Source organism: Stenella coeruleoalba, assembly GCF_951394435.1.
Source record: "Stenella coeruleoalba genome assembly, chromosome: 12".
Lineage (NCBI taxonomy): Eukaryota > Metazoa > Chordata > Mammalia > Artiodactyla > Delphinidae > Stenella > Stenella coeruleoalba.
The window spans coordinates 47,612,384-47,631,217 of NC_137158.1; the positions used below are offsets into that span (position 1 = coordinate 47,612,384).

At 37.5% G+C, this 18,834-nt stretch overlaps 1 long non-coding RNA gene across 1 annotated transcript in view; it reads right to left on the bottom strand.

Moving 5' to 3' along the window:
• Nucleotides 1–18,834, bottom strand: part of LOC307195416 — a 152,987-nt gene that overhangs the window by 68,035 nt on the left and 66,118 nt on the right. The window lies entirely within an intron of this gene.

Sequence of the window (18,834 nt, forward strand, 5' to 3'; positions counted from 1 at the left end):
CCACTGGATCAGGCAATCAAGGTTACCCTTAAGAGGACACTGGGAGAAGGGCTAGAGGAGAGAGAAAAGATCCAGAAACATTTAGGATGGCAGATGTAATGACTAATTGTGTGCAAGAAAAGACCACCCTAGACTAACTCCCAGGTTTTTGGCTGCAGTGACCACTTTGCTCTGGTACTACTTACTGAGATGAGACGAGAAGGATCAGGTCTCAGGAAATAGGAGGAATTTAGTCTGAGAATAAATGAAGAAGGAGAGAAAGATCCTTATTCTCCATTCAGAGCACTTGCCTGCCTTTAGCTGTCTAGAATCATTTAATGATCAATGATTTAAATGTATTAAAAGTGTTTGTACTAAAAATAGAACTACCATATGACCAAGCAGTTCTACTCCTGAGTAAACATCCAAAAAAAAAGAAAACACTAATTCAAAAAGATACATGCACCCCAAGGTTCATAGCAGCATTATTTAAAATTGCCAAGATATGGAAGCAACTTAAGTGTCCATTAACAGATAAATGGATAAAAAAAAAAGATGTGGTGTATATATATATACAATGGAATACTACTCAGCCGTAAAAAAAAGAATGAAATTTTGCCATTTGCAACAACATGGATGGATTTGGAGAGTATTATGCTAAGTGAAATAAGTCAGACAGAGAAAGACAAATACTGTATGCTATCACTTATATTTGGAATCTAAAAAATAAAACAAACTAGTGAATATACTAAACAAACAAACAAAAACCCAGACTCACAAATTGATGGTTATTAATGGGGAGAGGGAAGGGGCGAGAGGCAAGATCAAGATAGGGGTAGGGGATTAAGAGACACAAACTACTGTATATAAAATAAATAAGCTCAAGGATATATGGTACAGCACAGCAAATATAGCCAATGTTTTATAATAACTATAAATGAAATATAGCTATTCAAAAATTATGAATCACTGTTATATACCTGAAACTTATATAATATTGTACATCAATATTATATACCTTAATTTAAAAAATAAATAAAATAAGTAATAAAGGGTTTGTATTTTCTCTGAAATAATCAATATAACTTACATATGTTACATATATGGTATAATAAGGCTAATTCTACCCCAACCTTCATATACACCCTCATTCCTTTTGGGGTACCTAATCCACCTACCACAAAGGGAAATAAGATGCCTAGAGTGGGAAGTGGTGATAAAGGCTGGCAGGAACCAACTGCAACTACTAGAGGAAAAAAAAGGGAGAACGGGCTGGGGTATGAGTGAAGAGGAGACAGGGTGAACATAGTGTATCATATCACGTATCATTTCAAATAACATTATTAAAATATATTATGTATATATATAACATGAATAAAATAAAAAATGAAATAATAGACAAGAAAAATTATTTGCAATATGTGTATCAGATAGAGAATTTGAATCCAAAACATATAAAGAACTTTCAAAACAAAATAATAATATAAACAATCCAGTTCAAAAAGTGAATAAAAAATACTTCATTAAAGAAGAGATATAGATGACAAATAAGCCCATGAAAAGATGTTTAGCTGCATTAATTCTTAGTAAAATGCAATTAAAAATACAATTAGATACTACTATAGACCTAACAAAATGGCTAAAAATAGAACGACTGATAATACCAAATGATGAGGAGACAATACGAAATGTTGATGCAGAATAAGTGGAACTTTTGTAAATTGTTAAAGGGAATACAAAATGGTACACCTAGTTTGGAAAATAGCTTGATATGATCTTTAAAAACTAAACATACAACCCAGAAATGTCACTCCTAGGTATTGCCCAAGAGACATGAAAACATAATATCCACACAAAGACCTGTATGTGACTGTAGCAGCTTTATTTATAGTTATTCCAAACTACAAACAACCCAGTTGTCCCTCAATCAGTGAGCGGATAAACAAATTGTAGTACATTCACACAACGGAATACTACTCAGCAAATCTATTGATGCATACGACAAAGATGACTCTCAAAAGCATTCCCACTAACAAAAGCCCGTTTTCTTTAGCCAAACAACTAGGATAGGGGCAGCCTAGCAAGACAGAAAGATTTTAGACAACAAACGGTCTATTCCAGCCAAACACCCAGAAAAAAACCTTGCTCTCATCTCCCCCCATGCTACCAAAGGCCAAGAGCCCAGACGTTCATCCCCACCAGGTTGCAGTAGGTTGTCAGAGAAGGGTTGGTGGAGAGTCAGGGCTTCACCATCATCCAGTGATGAGGCTACCCCCAACATGAGCTCAGTCAAGACCACAGGAAGAGGCAGAACTCCCATCCCCACAAAACAGGAGTGAGAAGACTTACCCTTGGAGGCCAACTGGGAAACCTGGAATTCTACCTCCAATGGCAGTAACCAGGCAGTTACAAAACAGTGTCACAGAAAGCCAGCTAAAACAGAAGATCTGGAGTCTCATAACATAATACAAAAATGTCCAGGTTTTAACTTAAAAAATCATGTTACCAAGAATCAGAAACATATCAAACAGAATGAAAAAACAAGATCAGCAGATGGCAACACCAAGATGACACAGATGTTAGAGTTATGAATGACTATATACACATGTTTAAATTCATCAAGTTACATTGAAATGGAGTAAATTTACTTTATATGTTACACCTTACAAAACTGACATCGAAAGGTGAACTCAAAATGAAATTCACAATATTTAAAATAATTTTATTTAACGGTTCGAAAAAAAAGCTTTGTTTTCCTAATAAGAACAAGCTGATTGAAAATATTTCATTACTTTTGAAAAATTTTGGTTTAACACTTTGTGATTCAACAATTCAAAGGTCTCTTCTATATTCAATACATTTCATTTGATACTCTGGTTTTCATGATTGTCAGAATTTCTCAGAACTGAATTTAATTGTCACATCAGTTCTGCCACTTTTCACTTGTACTTGCATCATAATTATTATCTTCACTCCATATTTTAGGTTTTGTTCTGTGGGGAGAGATCTTTTAAAATCCTTGTGCACCTTATTTAGTGATGATCAATAATACAGTCCCTACATCCACTTAACTGAACTATAGAAAAATGACCTATAAGTGAATAATTTAATGAGGGAAGTTCTACTGTCAGCCTCTCTATTGGTGGAACTTTCACCTTTCCCTTGGGATACCTTGCATACCTAATGTAACATATGGACCGAGTGAAGGTACACGTGCCATTTTGTATGTTAAATGCTAGTAAAGCATATTTCTTTCTTATTTCTAGGTAAAATTTTAACATAAATATAATATATTCTCTCCACACCTCAATGGATTGTCTTAAACACACCCGGACACTGGATACCATTAGATTAAACCATAAAAGAAAACAGATATGCTCCAAACACTCTATGACTTACTAGAACATTGATCAGTTTGAATCTGATGAGATCACATTTTGAAGGCGAGGGCCTTCTGTCCATCTATTTTTGCTTATGAAAATTTATTTCTCTGAACATTCTTCCATGGGAACCTAAGGTGTCTATGTGGACAGATTATGAGATGAATCTTTACAGCATCTCTTTCAATACTTAGTTGTACCTATTCAGACTTGTCACTTCTCCAGTCAGAAGAATATGGCCTCACTCTTAGACTATTGTAATATCTTCCTAAATGACATAATGCATATTCTGTTCTGCAAAATACATTGAAGCTGCACAATATTCATAGCCATGAAACAGGAGTTGAATCATAGAATCAACAAGCACTTAGAACTGGAACAAATCTTAGGGGTCAGGAGTTTATAGCACTTTGTCATTGTCCATGTCTAGATTCTAAATGATGATTTTGAGGTGAAAGGCCCTTGTTTAAGTGAAAGCTCTCAAATAACCCAATCCTCAGACATCATGAACTTTTAAAGATTGAATCATCCATAATCTACAGATACTAATGAATCAAATGGTATACATTCACTTCTTTTCCTGCATTTATGTCCATGAAATCAGAATATATGGATTTTTCCCCTTTGGCAAGTCAGAGGTTGAGAAAAAGAAAAAAGAGGGTGGGGGGATTCCAACCTCTGAGTGTTATGAAGTATTTTAACTGGAATGTTTCAGTTGTGGCACCCTGGGGAAAGCTGTTCTCCAACTGGAGAGTGTGAAGTATTTTATGAACAGTGTAAAGAAAGCAGATGTATTGGCAAGAAAGCCACTGCTTCTCCCAGCTGTGTGTTTTTCACTTAAAAACAAGAGAGATACCCTAAAGCAACTGGTCTTTCAATTTGAGAAGTTTTAATATTGTTTACTTATTAATTAATATGTATTTTACATGTATTCAACAAATAATTATATTTTTTATTACACATTTTAAGCAAATAAGTTATTTCTAGTGGTAGGCATTTTTAAAAATTTTCAATGTATATTTACCTTAACAATAAAAGATAAACTCCTACTAAACAATAGGAACAGAAAATGATCACATGTATATAGCCAAGGCAATCCTCTAAATCTACAATTTTACAAATTTGGTATTCCAATATCCTGTTATACACACTTTAATTACCTCAGTATTATAGTTTGTATGTAATTCTGAGTTCTATGTTTTAAATTTATTATTTTATTTATCTACAGATTGCTATTTTTAATGAAAACATGGTAGTCCATTACACTGACACCAACAATTTACCTAATAAACTCTTTACCTTTGGGTATTTAGATTGTATGTAGAGTTCTCAAACCTTATTGGGCATCAGAATCACCTGCAGTGCTAACACAAACAAAGATCGCTCTGACCTGAATGTGCACACGCGCTCACACACACACACACATACATTTCTGATTCAGTAAATCTGAGGTGGGACCAGAGAATTTCCATGTCTAACAAGTTCCCAAAGGATGCAGATTCTGCTTTTCTAGGGACCACACTTTGAGAACAACTGATCTAAGTTCTCTGTCAGGAGTTCACCCGCTTATCATGGACTTTATTGCTATTCCCCACCTGGAAATTATTCTCCCAAATCCAAAAATCCCTATTTCATTTCTCAAATTAAGTATTTTGAAATGAATATCAAGAAGCTGGGTCATACTTCATTAAATATAGATTATATATTATTCTTTGAAGACTATCTTAAACCTTAGAATTAGGCTAGGCATTAATTTGGTCCTGTTCATTGCAATGAAATGGAAATTTCAGATCATCAAGAGGCAGAAGCCAGTAAAAGGATTTCATAATCTCTTTATTTCCTATAAAATGTAATCATAAGCAACATTCAAGTATTCCCTTACTGTTTCCAGTCCCCTTCTAAGGTGAAATTCTTCAATTTTTGATCACCTCCAGGCCTCCCACAAACATGGCTGTGCTGATGATGGGAAAACCCAAAGGAAATCAATGCAACCCACAGCCAAGCTCTGTAAGGGAAACCTGATAATTGCCCCAAAGAGGGGAGGTAGTCTAATTCCTTTTATTTTTGCCCTCTCAAGGCAAACATTATGTGCCCTTGTATTAGTCTAATTTAGCATTCAAGACATAGAAAAAAATTTTATTCTATTATAATGCATGGAAAGTAAGCCAGCATAATTTCTAAACAAAGAGCTGTTTTCATCATGAAAATTGCAAACACAACATTTTCCTCCTTTGTTGTAATATAGAACCTATTCTTTAAGAAAGGAGTTTCTTGCATGGAGTTTGCTTCCCATGAAAAGGACAAATTATTGCTTGATGATGTCAGAGGGTCTCATGTCCATTGGGATTTTTCTAGGGATTTTCATTTAAAAAGGTTGTGAAAATGTTACCATAATATTAATCTTTCATTCACGAATCATCTTGGGAAACCCTGGTCAAAAGAACTTTCTGAGTTTACTTCACATTTGTACTCCAGTTAGGGACGTAATTATGATAGCTGCCCTTCTTTTTATTTTCTCTGGCAAAATACTATGCATTGTTATTTATCTCTCTTTGTCATATATTTTATCCTTCATAGTAACTGACTGTACCTGGATATTCTCCTAAAACCTCAAATTTTGGTTTTCATACTCTGGATTAGGCTGATAAATTTGTCAGGATCTTCATGAAACGCATTTCATCCTTCTGTAGGAGATCATCCCCTAGAATAAACAAGGAACAAATTCGTATTTTTTTGACTCAAATCTTTTCTGGAATAAATCTAAGAATTCACTGAGGTCATGCATGGAAGAAGAAATGAAAGTATTATCTGTGTCTACATATCCTTCAGTTTCCTACACAGGAGCCCAAAGTCACCAGAGTCACATTCCTTTGTTCTCTCCATTGCCATTCCATGTAGCAAAAGTGAGTAATGATTAGATTAAACTTCTCCTCACTACTCCTCAGAGCATAGTTTAGGAAAACAACAGGATTCACACACACCTTGTGATCCATCTGCACTACCTGCCCTTCAACTGGATCAGTGCCCACTACCACTCATCCCTTTTTCCTGGATGGACAATAGGATTCCTCAAATCAGCTGGGGATTATTCATGTTTTATGGATCTTGGACTGCTGCTGCCACTTTGGAAAGGCTATTACAAGTGATGATGAAATATCAAAGTGGAAATACCCTGGACATCTATAAATATGGGACTGGAGCCTATGTGAGAAGACAGCTAAAGTTCTGAGAAGTGTAAGCATAAAAGCATGAGTTCAAGGCATGAGGAACTATTAAATTGCTGAGGGAAAGAGCATAGTCTGGGAAGAGGAGGAGGGAAGAGGACTTGGAAGGGAAACAGAAACACATCAACTGGAGAGGTAGGAGCATAACTAGGAAAATCCAGGGCCATTGCAGCCTAGAGAAGAGGGCACCTGTCAAAGAATTCAGACAGTCCATGTCAAATAAGATGACTTCCAAAAGGCCATTAAATGTAGTAGTTAGGACATCATTAATGACTTTATATAAAGTTCAGTGATGATATTCATGAGTACTCACTTAACATTCTCTTCTGCACAGACACACTGAAGAAAAAAGAAAGGTCATTTTCTATTCTTCCCATGAAAGAAGAAAATAACATTCCAAAGTTACCTGAGTGAAGGAAACTAAGCCAGAGCTGAGAAAACTGATTGAAAATTGGCTTTGATCTACCTTCTCTAGGAAGTCCTTCCTGATAGCCCCAGGGACACGAAGGTGCCTGTTCTCCAGGTACCTTGCGCCATTTCACACGCTTGCCCTATACTCATTGACTGACCAGACTGGGCTGGACTCTGAGTACCCCGGAGCCAAAGCCTGGGGCTTATTTCTCTCTTTTGATCTAACACAGTGTCCAATCCAAAGAAGGAGTACATTAAATATTTATGTAATAAGTGAATGAATGAAATGCCTGTGGACTGGCATGAGGGGAAGTGAGGGTGTCAACGCTTGTCGGCAAATCCCAGTGTGTTTTACAGAAAACCTTTCTTAATCATAATATATACATGTTGCCAGGATTACTACAGTTGTTCAAATTGGATAGGCTTTTATGAAAGATTTTCATTTGTATTCACAAAAAAACCCACACACATGAGTAAGTGCCGAGACTGATCAGTCTATTTTCCCCTCTAACTGGCAGCATTCACAGTCACTTTATTGTGTCAAATAATGCTTTTTCCTCCTCCCTTTATCTTGCTTATGTCTGACCTTCCATTAAAAGTTGCTTAGAAACTGCTTAGCAAATAGGGGTGCCGCTCGCTGACATCTTCCCTTTGTGACTTCTCAGCTTTTCTCTGGGTCCATTCCCTTTCCATAAGCATTTTTAGGCTTCTTTTCATCTTTCAACAGACAAGACTAAAGCCCAACATTCTCCACCCATTGGAAGGAAACACTGCAGCTTCTGAAGCTTTACCACATACAAGCAGCTTCCATACACCTGCCGGTTAAGAGAGGAGTAGATTAGCAAAGCTTCCGTGGGTTTTTAATTTTTATTAACAGCTTTGCATAGCGTGCTAAGCAAGTCATAGAGTTAAAAAGAATAACAAATGTAAAGTCCATGATGCTCACTGAAATCAACCAGACTTGGCGGACATGGAACGACAGTCATGGGGGGCTTCCTTGCACAAAGAGCAGGGATTGATCCACACTCTCCTGTGAGCATGAGCTAAGCTAGAATCTTAAAACAGAATTCTACAATAAATACCCAAGGAATGGGGCTCTCCCTAAGACCAAAGCAGCCAGAACACATCACTCCCCTCTGCTTTCCTCATCTCAACACTTCTATTGGTGTAACTGATCAAGTTGAACAGTATACCAAGGACAACTCTGAAAAGGAAAATGATTCGATGCAACCTTTATTATATGCCAGCTATGGTTAAGTAATATTCTAGAGTCTAGACAGTGGGTTGCGGTGGGAAAGGGGAAATAGAATAAGAAATAAGAAAGGCACAGTCCTTGCCTGCAAAGAGCTCACAGTCATGGGTGGGGAGAAGACTAGAGATACATTGTACAGCTCTAAAATACTATTGGGCTGTGCTGGCTCTATAAACAAAATATTGCAGGACCAATGGGAACAGCAGGTTAAATGCTACCTGCAAAGGGGAGAGAAAGCAGAGGGGATTAGAGAAAACTTCTGGAGATGAGGAATTCAAACTAAGCTTGTGTAAATGGGGTTCTAGTAGATGAAAGACATCATGGAGCCCTGAGAGGTGTGTGTGGAAGAACAGAGGGGCAAGCCCACCAATTTCCCCTGTGACTGGAGCATGACAGTGGTAATGCATTCATTGTTGGCCTTTAACCCAGCCAGCTGAGCTAACTTTTCCCTCACCTGCTGCCTTCCTCCATGGTATTGTGGAGTCTGGGAAAATCACTCAGTTTATGTATATGTTGCTGATATTTTCTGACCCCCAAATCAGGACAGATAATGTGACAGTGATATTTTTTCAGATTTGTGAGATTCTTTTTATGAAAATCTATAAGGATATAATTAAACAAGAACATGCTACACACTATCCGCATTATGAGGACCCTTGGAAGAAGTTTCTTCCTGATCTTAGTATTAGGAATGGTTGCGTTTCCCCTGAGCAACTGGGCACTGACTTAAATTTCTCACTGGCTGCTAATGAGTTTAGCATCAACACTGGGTCAAATAGTAGCAGGTATATAAAATCTACTGTATACATTGTGTGTTAGTCACAATCCTAGCTGCATTTTACATCCTTATACTTGTTTGTCCTTTTCTTTCTCATTGATCTTAATTTTACAGAATCTTCAATTTCATGTAACCTTTAAATCCTTTTTGTAACAAGGTGGAATAGAAATGAATAAAAAATAAAATATATATATTTAAAAGCATATACAAGTAATGAATCATGTTAACTGAAAATAACTACATTCAATTAAATCATACTTGTCTGGGAAAACTGAAGAGATATAATTCCTGGTTTAAGTCCAGCTGCTGAGAAACTGTTAAACATGAGCACCTCACATTCTTGATACCATTTTATTATTATTCTAATATAAGCAAAACTGAAAATTTAAGGTTAAAAGTTAACTTTATGGTTAAAAGTTAACCTCTCATGGCTATAATTCCAAGTTTCTACCATATATAATAGAACTTTAAATAAGGAGGTAATCATGAGAACAATGATCTGTCTGAGACGACGAGTGAGCTTTGAAAAACCGTGTTATTTTCAACAACCTGTCTGAGACGACGAGTGAGCTTTGAAAAACCGTGTTATTTTTGTTCTGGACACTTTACTTCATAGAAACTAATGCTGGGGAGCCAGTATTCCAATATTTTCACCACATATTAATGCTCTGCCATTTTGTCAAATCCAAGCTAATACTTGACATTAATCTTTCTAAAATCGAAAACAAAAGTTACATAAGTTTGGATGAACATAGCATTTCAAAAGCGTAGATTTTTCAAAATCTATGGTTTCCAAAACTTTTTGTTTAAAGTCCTGCTTTTTCTACATTAAAAACAATGCCTTTGCTTCTCAAATCCTTCTCTCCTTTTTTATTTGCCTATATCCAGGATAGTCACATATTAGGAAATCGGATCTCACCATAATTTCCAGAATCAGAAGTGGAAGAGATTTTCCATGCAGAACTACCCTATGCATTACCAGTGTATTCAGTTTTTTCACTTTCTTGCTGAAAAAGAGAAGGGAATGGCCATTCGTTAAGCACCTACCACACGGCAGGTGTTTTGCTGAGTGCTTTGTATACATTATCTCTCTTAATCCTCACAGTAACCCTATGAGGAAGGCAGTTTTATCCCCATTTTATAGCTCAGGAAACTCAAGCTCAGGGTGGATCAGTAACTTGCCCTGGGTCACCCAACCACTGGATGGATTATGACCTTGGGTCTAACTGCAAAGCACCGGGCCCTTCCACAAAACATGCCACCTCCCACCTTGAAAATGTTTTGCAAGACATTTTCTATTTTCACTCTGCTATTTTAGCCTTGTTCATATATTTTCATTTTGAATTATATAAATCTTCAGTCAGGGTCCTTTTCGGTGAGTCTCACATTTTAAAAATTTATTCTAAGGCACTTTTATCTCTGGGGAGACAATTTCCTTTCCTTATGGAAAATTTTAGATCATATTGTCACTATGAAAATACCTTGTGATCTAATTTTAAATTGCTATTAATTACAACTAGCATTAGCGAAAAATTTAACAAAAAAATTATACAGCAACAAATGAACAAATGGTGAGATCTTCCCCTTTATTCTCCTTTTCTGGGTATCTATTCCTGCAGAACAAATTACTCTAAAACTTAGCAGTATAAAACAACATCAGTTTTATTATATCTCATTATTTTTGTGGGTTGGGAATTTGAGTAGGGCTTGTTTAGCCAGCCCATTTTTCTGCTCCACGTGGCTTTTACTGGGCGGGATTCAGTGGGCTGATTGGCTGAGCTGGAGGCTCCAGGGCAGCTTCCCTCTGGACTGGGTCCAGGTGGGTTAGCTGGAGGGCAGGGCTCAGCCAGGACTGTCAACGGATGCATCTTACACTAGCCTCTCAAAGATGGTGGTCTCAGTGTCATCAGACTTTTTAGAAGGTGACTCAGGGCTTCCAGATTGTGTTGTAGGAGATGGGAGATGGAAGCCACCAATCTTTTAAGGCCCAGGCCTGGAAACTGGCACAGTATTTCTTCCACCATATTCTATTGTTCAGCAGTCACACACCCACCCCAGATTCGATGGGGAGAGAATGTTTACCTCACTTTTTGACTGGAGGACCATCAGAGATTTTGTGGCCAACCTAATCACAACCTCTTTTGATGTATAAAGCATCTACTCCAAGAGTCTGCTAATACCATACAGGCTTTAAAACCATCCATTGATGGGTAGATTTGCAAGAGCTTTATTGAAGAGAAGGCCTTTTTAGGTGTCTTTATGAAAGATACTCAAATCATCAAACAAGACAAAATTTTAAATTCTTTTTAAAAATCAGTCAGTTCTTATTCATCATAAAGACATCTGGAAAAACTCATGAGAATAAAAATACTCTCCAACTTCCAAACTCAGTGCAGTTTGAGAAAACAGTAAATGAAGATTTTGAATCTCATTAAATACCATAACTCTGGTCTAGTTGCTTGTTTCCATTTTCTTTATCTAATCTACAAGGTGATTTACAAACAAATATAAGCCTGGTATGGTTCTATATGTAGAAATGGCAAAAATTCTATTTACATGAGAAACATAAAGCTGATTTTTAGAATTGATTGCTGCTGGCTTTGCACAAAGGTCTCTGCCACTTCCTCCACTGTAACAGGCTTGGTGGGCATGTAAGGGATTGGAGGCTGATGTCCTGCTTTGTAAATAAAGTTTTATTAAAACACAACGTCCATTTTTTGTATTATTGCCTATGACTGCTTTTGAGCTACAACAGCAGAACTAGCCTTGCCTATAAAGTCTAAAATAGTTACTATCTGACCCTTAGAAAAAGTTTGACTACTGTTCTAGGTCATGGTTTCCCAGCCTCCTTTGTAGTTAAGCCTGGCCATGGGACTAAAGCCTTGCCAGTGAATGGAAGTAATGTGCCACTTAGGGCTGGCTTCTTGGGACAATGAGAAGCTATCCTTTTGCCAGCTTCACCCTAATATGACAATAACTTAGTTTTGACCCATGCAAACAATGTCCTAAGGGATGGCAGAAAAATAACAGGAAGAGGACCTTGGTCACTGAATGACCATGGAGCAGAAAGATTCACCAACTTGGGTCACCTTCCCTGAATCGTCACATGAAAGGTAAATAAACTACCAACTTTACATCACTAGAATAGGGTCAGCTGCTTTATTAAAGCAATCAAGTTTTATTCTAGGATAGCTTCACAATTTGAACTACCAATAAAATATATAAACTAACACTTAAAAATTGATCAAAATAGGGCTTCCCTTGGTGGCGCAGTGGTTGGGAGTCCGCCTGCCGATGCAGGGGACACGGGTTCGTGCCCCGGTCCGGGAAGATCCCACATGCCACAGAGCGGCTGGGCCTGTGAGCCATGGCCGCTGGGCCTGCACGTCCGGAGCCTGTGCTCCGCGGTGGGAGAGGCCACAGCAGTGAGAGGCCCGCGTGCCACAAAAAAAAAAAAAAAAAAAAAAAAAAAAGAAACTGAACCCCACCACTTCAAAGTGCAAAAGAGGATTTTTCACTTAGTTGCATTTTGTAAAAAGGCTTTTACAGATCAGATTCACACCTTGTTTTAAACAGAGGCCCTTCCAGGTACTTTGTGAATATAGGCAGAACAGAAATCCAAGGGGAATCTGCTTAAAACTACGTGATCCCATCAGCCTCAATGTCTTCACATTCAACTTTGCATTCTTTCCATCTTTGCACATAAGATTAAGGAATCTGTCTCATCGATAGATAATTAGAATCATTTTGATACAGGAAATAAGTAATATTTTGATCATTTGCAGAAATAACATCGATGATCATCTACTATAGCCCAGGGGCTAAAGTCAAAAGGTAATCTCCAAATGGTTGTTAAGATAGCAAAACATCCCATGGTCCTCTAAATTTTTTACAAATAACAATTTAATACATAAATTGCCCCCCTATTTCCCATTTTTGGTTTGGTGCACTGTTCTTTGGAGGAGTTAAAAAACTATCAGAGAGCTAAATATAAAAAATAACCTAAGAACCCCACCATCAAATCCAAATGGTTAACCAGTAATTAGAGATACAAATGGAGCTCAGAAGCCTTAGTGGGTAAGTCAGGAAGAACCCAGACATCCTTATGGTCTATAGAATTTATTCTTTATGCCTTTATTGTTAGACTTGTACACTATTTCCTTGAATGCCAAATTTAGGCATCCTTCCTAATTAATGATCTTTTCAAGCCCTTTTCAGAAGCCATTGGATTTTGATTAGCCCACAAAGGAAGGTTTTCTCTCCTGGGCACATAGTTCTTGGTCTCCATAGCAGTTAATTGAGTAGCAGAATAATGGTTTCCTTACAGGGAGGCTTACAGGCTGCACAGAGAGGTTGATGCCTCTTTAGTCTCTGGGAACTGTAGTGACATTCACTAATGCTTGGTAAATTTAAGCCCAGAATTAGAGACCAAACTGATGTATCTGGACATATCTCAGTCTGATGTTTCCTGAGCAGCTGGGTCAGTGAAAAGATACGTACACTGGCTCAAGGCCTCTGCTTTTCTTCTAGGTGAACTTTTCATTACGCCCCTATTCCTTTACTTCACTAATACAGCCAGAAATAGCTACTTTTTGAAAAATTCAATAATTTCTATTTTTACAGACCAAACTTTCCTGTGCAAAGCAGAGCCTACAAAGATTCCTAAGTTCTCAGAAAAAATTAGTGTATATGTGTGAATGTGTGTGTATGTATGTGTACCTCCCTCTCCTTTCCCAAATATTGCTAAAACTATGGATTGCTATTTGCCTATCTTTCAAGCAGAGGGAATGCAGAATCAATAGTCCCCTCTTTCAATCATCATACAGAGTGGAGTGCGTCAGAAAGAGAAACACAAATATCGTATATTAACGTATATATGTAGAATCTGAAAAAATTGGTATAGACGATCTTATTTACAGGGCAGAGATAGAGACACGGACGTAGAGAATGGACGTGTGGATGCCAAGGGGGAAAGAGGGAGAGTGGGATGAATTGGGAGATTGGGACTGACATTATACACCACGGATACTATGTATAAAATAGATAACTAATGAGAACCTACTGTATAGCACAGGGAACTGTACTCAATGCTCTGTGGTGACCTAAAAGGGAAGAAAATCCAAAAAAGAGGGGATATATGTATACGTATAGCTGATTCACTTTGCTGTACCATAGAAACTGGTACAGCATTGTGGAGCAACTATACTCCAAGAAAAATTTTTTAAAAATAGTCTCGGGCTTCCCTGGTGGCGCAGTGGTTGGGAGTCCGCCTGCCGAAGCAGGGGACACGGGTTCGTGCCCCGGTCCGGGAAGATCCCACATGTCGTGGAGTGGCTGGGCCCGTGAGCCATGGCCGCTGAGCCTGCGCGTCCGGAGCCTGTGCTCCGCAACGGGAGAGGCCACGACAGTGAGAGGCCCGTGTACTGCAAAAAAATAAATAAATAAATAAATTAAATAAAAATAGTCCCCTCTTTCAATTTTAATAAAATTGTTGACTATTCTACCTAGTAAGAAAGTAGGAGACTACTTAACCCATGACCTAGTGGACACAAATATTTGGATGACTATATGATATTAAGAGAGCATAGAGTCATCCAAATATTTGTGTCCACTAGATCATAGCAATTAAAGAGGTCCAGTATCTCTTAGAGGTATATGTTAGACAATATGAGAAGTCCCTGGCTTAGTACCACAGCAAAGCTGTTCTCTGCCTCTTTATATATCTATATTTGTATCCATGTCTATAGCTAGCTATATATATTCTATCTCTGTGCTCTCCTTAAACCCCACTATAGAACAATAAAAAGGATTTATAGATTAGTTCGCAAATGGGAACAGAGACAATGTTTAAGAGATGCCAACAACATTTGAAAGATAGAAAATGAGTGGACAAGTGGGCCTTGTCTTAGCACAGCTGAGGAAGCCTAACTGAAGTGCTAAGGGTGAAATGCAGATGGAATGCAAGCCCAAGAAAGGTTCAGGGCTTGGAGCACTAAGGACTGGGGAAGGCACTACACGTGAAGGTGGGGCTGAAAACTGGAGAATTCGGTTGAATGTTTGTATCGGTAGCATTTTGACTCAGTCCCTTTGTCTGCCAATCAAACATCCAAGTATCTCTCCTTCACTTTGGCAGGAGAAGGGATTTTATTTTATAGAGACTTCAAACAGGAAGTATCTACCTTACTGAAAAAGAAAAAGAAAAGCATTAGGGAGAGCTTCAAGAATACTAATTAATATCCCAAGGGAAATGAAAAAAGCTATTAAAATATGAAGTTATAACAAAATACCATAAAAAGCATAAAGAGGAATATTACTATTTTTATCTTTAAGGAATAATTTTTCAAATATTTTTCAATTTATATACTTTTCTCCAAAAAGGGGGGGATGAAAGTGTTATCAATAAAAAACTTTCAATTATGACTGTAAGAGTTTTGTGGATAAAGGTTGATATGTTCAATACACAAGATTTTAAATTCATTGCAAATATTTAAACTTATAATTAATGTAATAAATACCTTGGGGCTCATATTTTTTCAAAAGCTTTTAAGGGATACCTAAGCAAAAACATTTGAAGATTAGCCTTTGAGTACTAATTCCTGTAGGTGCTGGAATTGCTGACGGAAGAGAAAGCTGTCTAAATTTTGTTTAGTTACATTAGTGTGGAGAAGACTGGATGTTAGTGATGCAGGGGCTTTTTTAACTTAGTAACTTCATTCAGTTTTCAAGGAATCAACAAAATCCCTTAAAACCACATAGCCTTAACTCTTTCTAAAATTTCTTCTGATGCACTAAAAATCCACCTTTAATCTTTAGGACACACAGAAACACACATGTGTACACACATTGTAGACATGTGCACAAACACAAACTTCATCTAACAGGAAAACTTTTGTTTAATCTGTAATCCTTGAAAAAAAGAATGTGTTTATTCTCTACAAATAAAAGCACTCAACAGATCAAACCATCTCATTGGACTTAAATGCACCAATGGCTTCTGCATTTGTAGGAGATCTTATGGGTGCCCAGTCCATCTCCCACCAGCTCTCATGGTCCCAGTTCATGCTCACGGTATCCTACTGAAACTGGCTGTGCGTGGGCTTGCTCTCAGCCAGTGCACATGGCAGCCGGAAGTGCCAGAAGCGATACTCCTGGTAGCAGCCCTCAGCCAATGAAAAGAATTGGAAAATAAACTCTCCAACTTCCTTGCTCTTCAGGAGGAATAACAGAAAGAAGTTCAGTCCAGTCTCCCAAAGTGCCCCAGGAGTACTGAGCCCCAGTGGCCCAGTTACTGCTCAGTAATGTACCTTTATTGTCTTCTTTCCCTTCCCTGTTTCTCTTCCCCACCCCCCAACTGGCGTTCCTGAGATCAACTCCCAGATAAGCTACTTGCACTCACATCTTTGTCTCAGGGTCTGTTTTTATGAGAATCCACCTAAGATACCGTACTCCACCTTCTGAAGGAAAATAACTTTTGTTGATTTCTAATTTGCAACTTATAGTGACTCTTGTACATTTACAGTTTGTCTGAATTCATGAGGTTAACAAGCTAGTGAGAAGAGATGAACAAGTCTACATCCTGCAAATCCATTAGGAAATGTAAAGGAGCATGAAAATAGGAAGGAAAAATCCTTTTAAAGGGGAGGTAGGAAATATATGCCCCTGTACTGGGAAGATTTTCTGGGACCCCTTCATCAGGGTAGGCTGAGTCCCTTCTGATTGACAGGAGCAAAGAAAATAGCAAATTGCCTAAAAGCCAAGGCCAGAGGCCTTTGAGATGACTAGAGTGTGGGAAAGGTGTCTTCCTGCTGTTGGAACTTTGAAGATGTGTGAGATACAGTCTGTATGAGCTAAGCATCCGTCAGAGAGTGTCCTAAGGTAGTGTATGACTGATTCCTTATTTTGTTTCATAAAAGCTGTAGGGTCATCAAGGAAATAAGTGAAATTTGAGAAGGTCTAAAAGGGGGAGTAGATTTTTGTATCTCTAATGTTGGAAGAGAGAACGATATTCTGAGAGTTACAGATATGACAAATCCATTGAGGTTGCTAGTTGCCCTATGGTTGGAAACTAAACATGTCCTATTTTATCCAGCCAGCATCCATTTCCACATCTCCCACTCCTGTTTTTTAATTTGAGAAATTACCCGCCCCCCTTTTGTGTCATCATGGTGGAATAGTGAATCCAGGTATTTGCCGTTCCAAACAAAAGAGGGTCCTGTGTCCTATCTCAACCAGATCCTACCAACATAAAACAGCAAAAGAATAGAAATGAAACCTGATCTTGGCCAGTCAATAGATAATCACAGTCATTCAGGAGTATTTGAAATAAAGTCACGTACATTTTCTATCAACCAACCGTTCTCCTATTGAGAAATAATTCCTAGCTGACTCCAGGCCTGTGGTGGAGACTGAATACCTGAACAGAGAATGCAAAGCAATCATGACACCCAACACAGTAATTGTGAACGAGGGGTTTTCCAATTCGCCATCGCAGCACTGCTTTGTCATCAATGCTTTTAAGTGACCTGTACAATGAGGGCCTTTCTGTGAGTTTCAGCATACCTAGTGCCGGCACAATGACTAACACTCAAAAGGCACTCAGTAAATATTAATTGAATTGAATGTATGAAACTTTCATTAATAGTATCATTTATTAATAAACTTGAATAAATGCTGAATGGATTACTAATATCTTTTATAAACAAATATAGAGGCAATGTCATCCCCTTTGACTTTTACACTAAATCTTTTTTTAAACTGGACTTTTTATAATATTAATAGTTGCTAAACTTTGAACACTCTACATTCTTTGAGCATTTATTATGTCTCAAGGAAAGTGTAAGATCCCAAAGAACAGTAAGATACTCAACCTGAATTTAATGATGATTTAGACTTGCTTAGTAGTTAATATTTCAAGTTTAAATCATGTGTCACAGAGAAAAAGGCTGGAACCAAGGAAGAATGTTATTGAGTCCATTGACCTTGAGTAGAATTTCCCAATTTCATACCAAGGATATAATGGTGTTGATCTGAGTTAGAAATGCCTGAGATAGCTTTCTTGCCCATTCTCCCTTAATACAAGGCTACTAAGCAACATCTTCACATAAAACAAAGTATGTGAGATCAAAATGGGCCCAAAACTCCTGGTAAAGACTGTGATATGTAATAATGGTGAATTGTGCTTTTCACTGATGTTATACAATATGAGAATTTTCTTTTTAAGGCATTTCAAGGTGATACTGCCTCTGTATGTCTAAGTCAGTTGATTCATCTCTGAAATACATCTATTCTACCCCTGAAATATCTCTCAGTAGCTTCATATAACATAGCTAAATAGTGAAAAATTAAAGGTGCTTACATAGGAGTCTAGAGACAGTAGGAAGGTAGAAAAAAGAAATAAATGAATGCTGAAGATGACTTCGTGCCAAGTATGGTGAAAAGACGGCATATTAATTATTTCACATAGTTCTCACAGAAAGCCTATGCAGTAGGTAATTTTATCCCATTTTTACAGTTGAGGGAAAATAGTGATCAAATAGGATTCACTAAACTGGATTGAGTTTATAATATAATATGCCTTTGGAGAAAAGCACCATCTCCTCTTTACTATATTTCAATGTATAAAATATAATTATTTTTATGTATTTCTTAAGCACTATAATGGATTGATTGCCTTAATTTTTACACCTGTGTATCCACAACCTTTGGTAGTGCCTTCCCACACTGACTCTGACCTTGGCCAGAGAAATCTACTGATTCAATGCAATCCCTATCAAAATACCAATGGTATTTTATTTCACATAAGTAAAACAA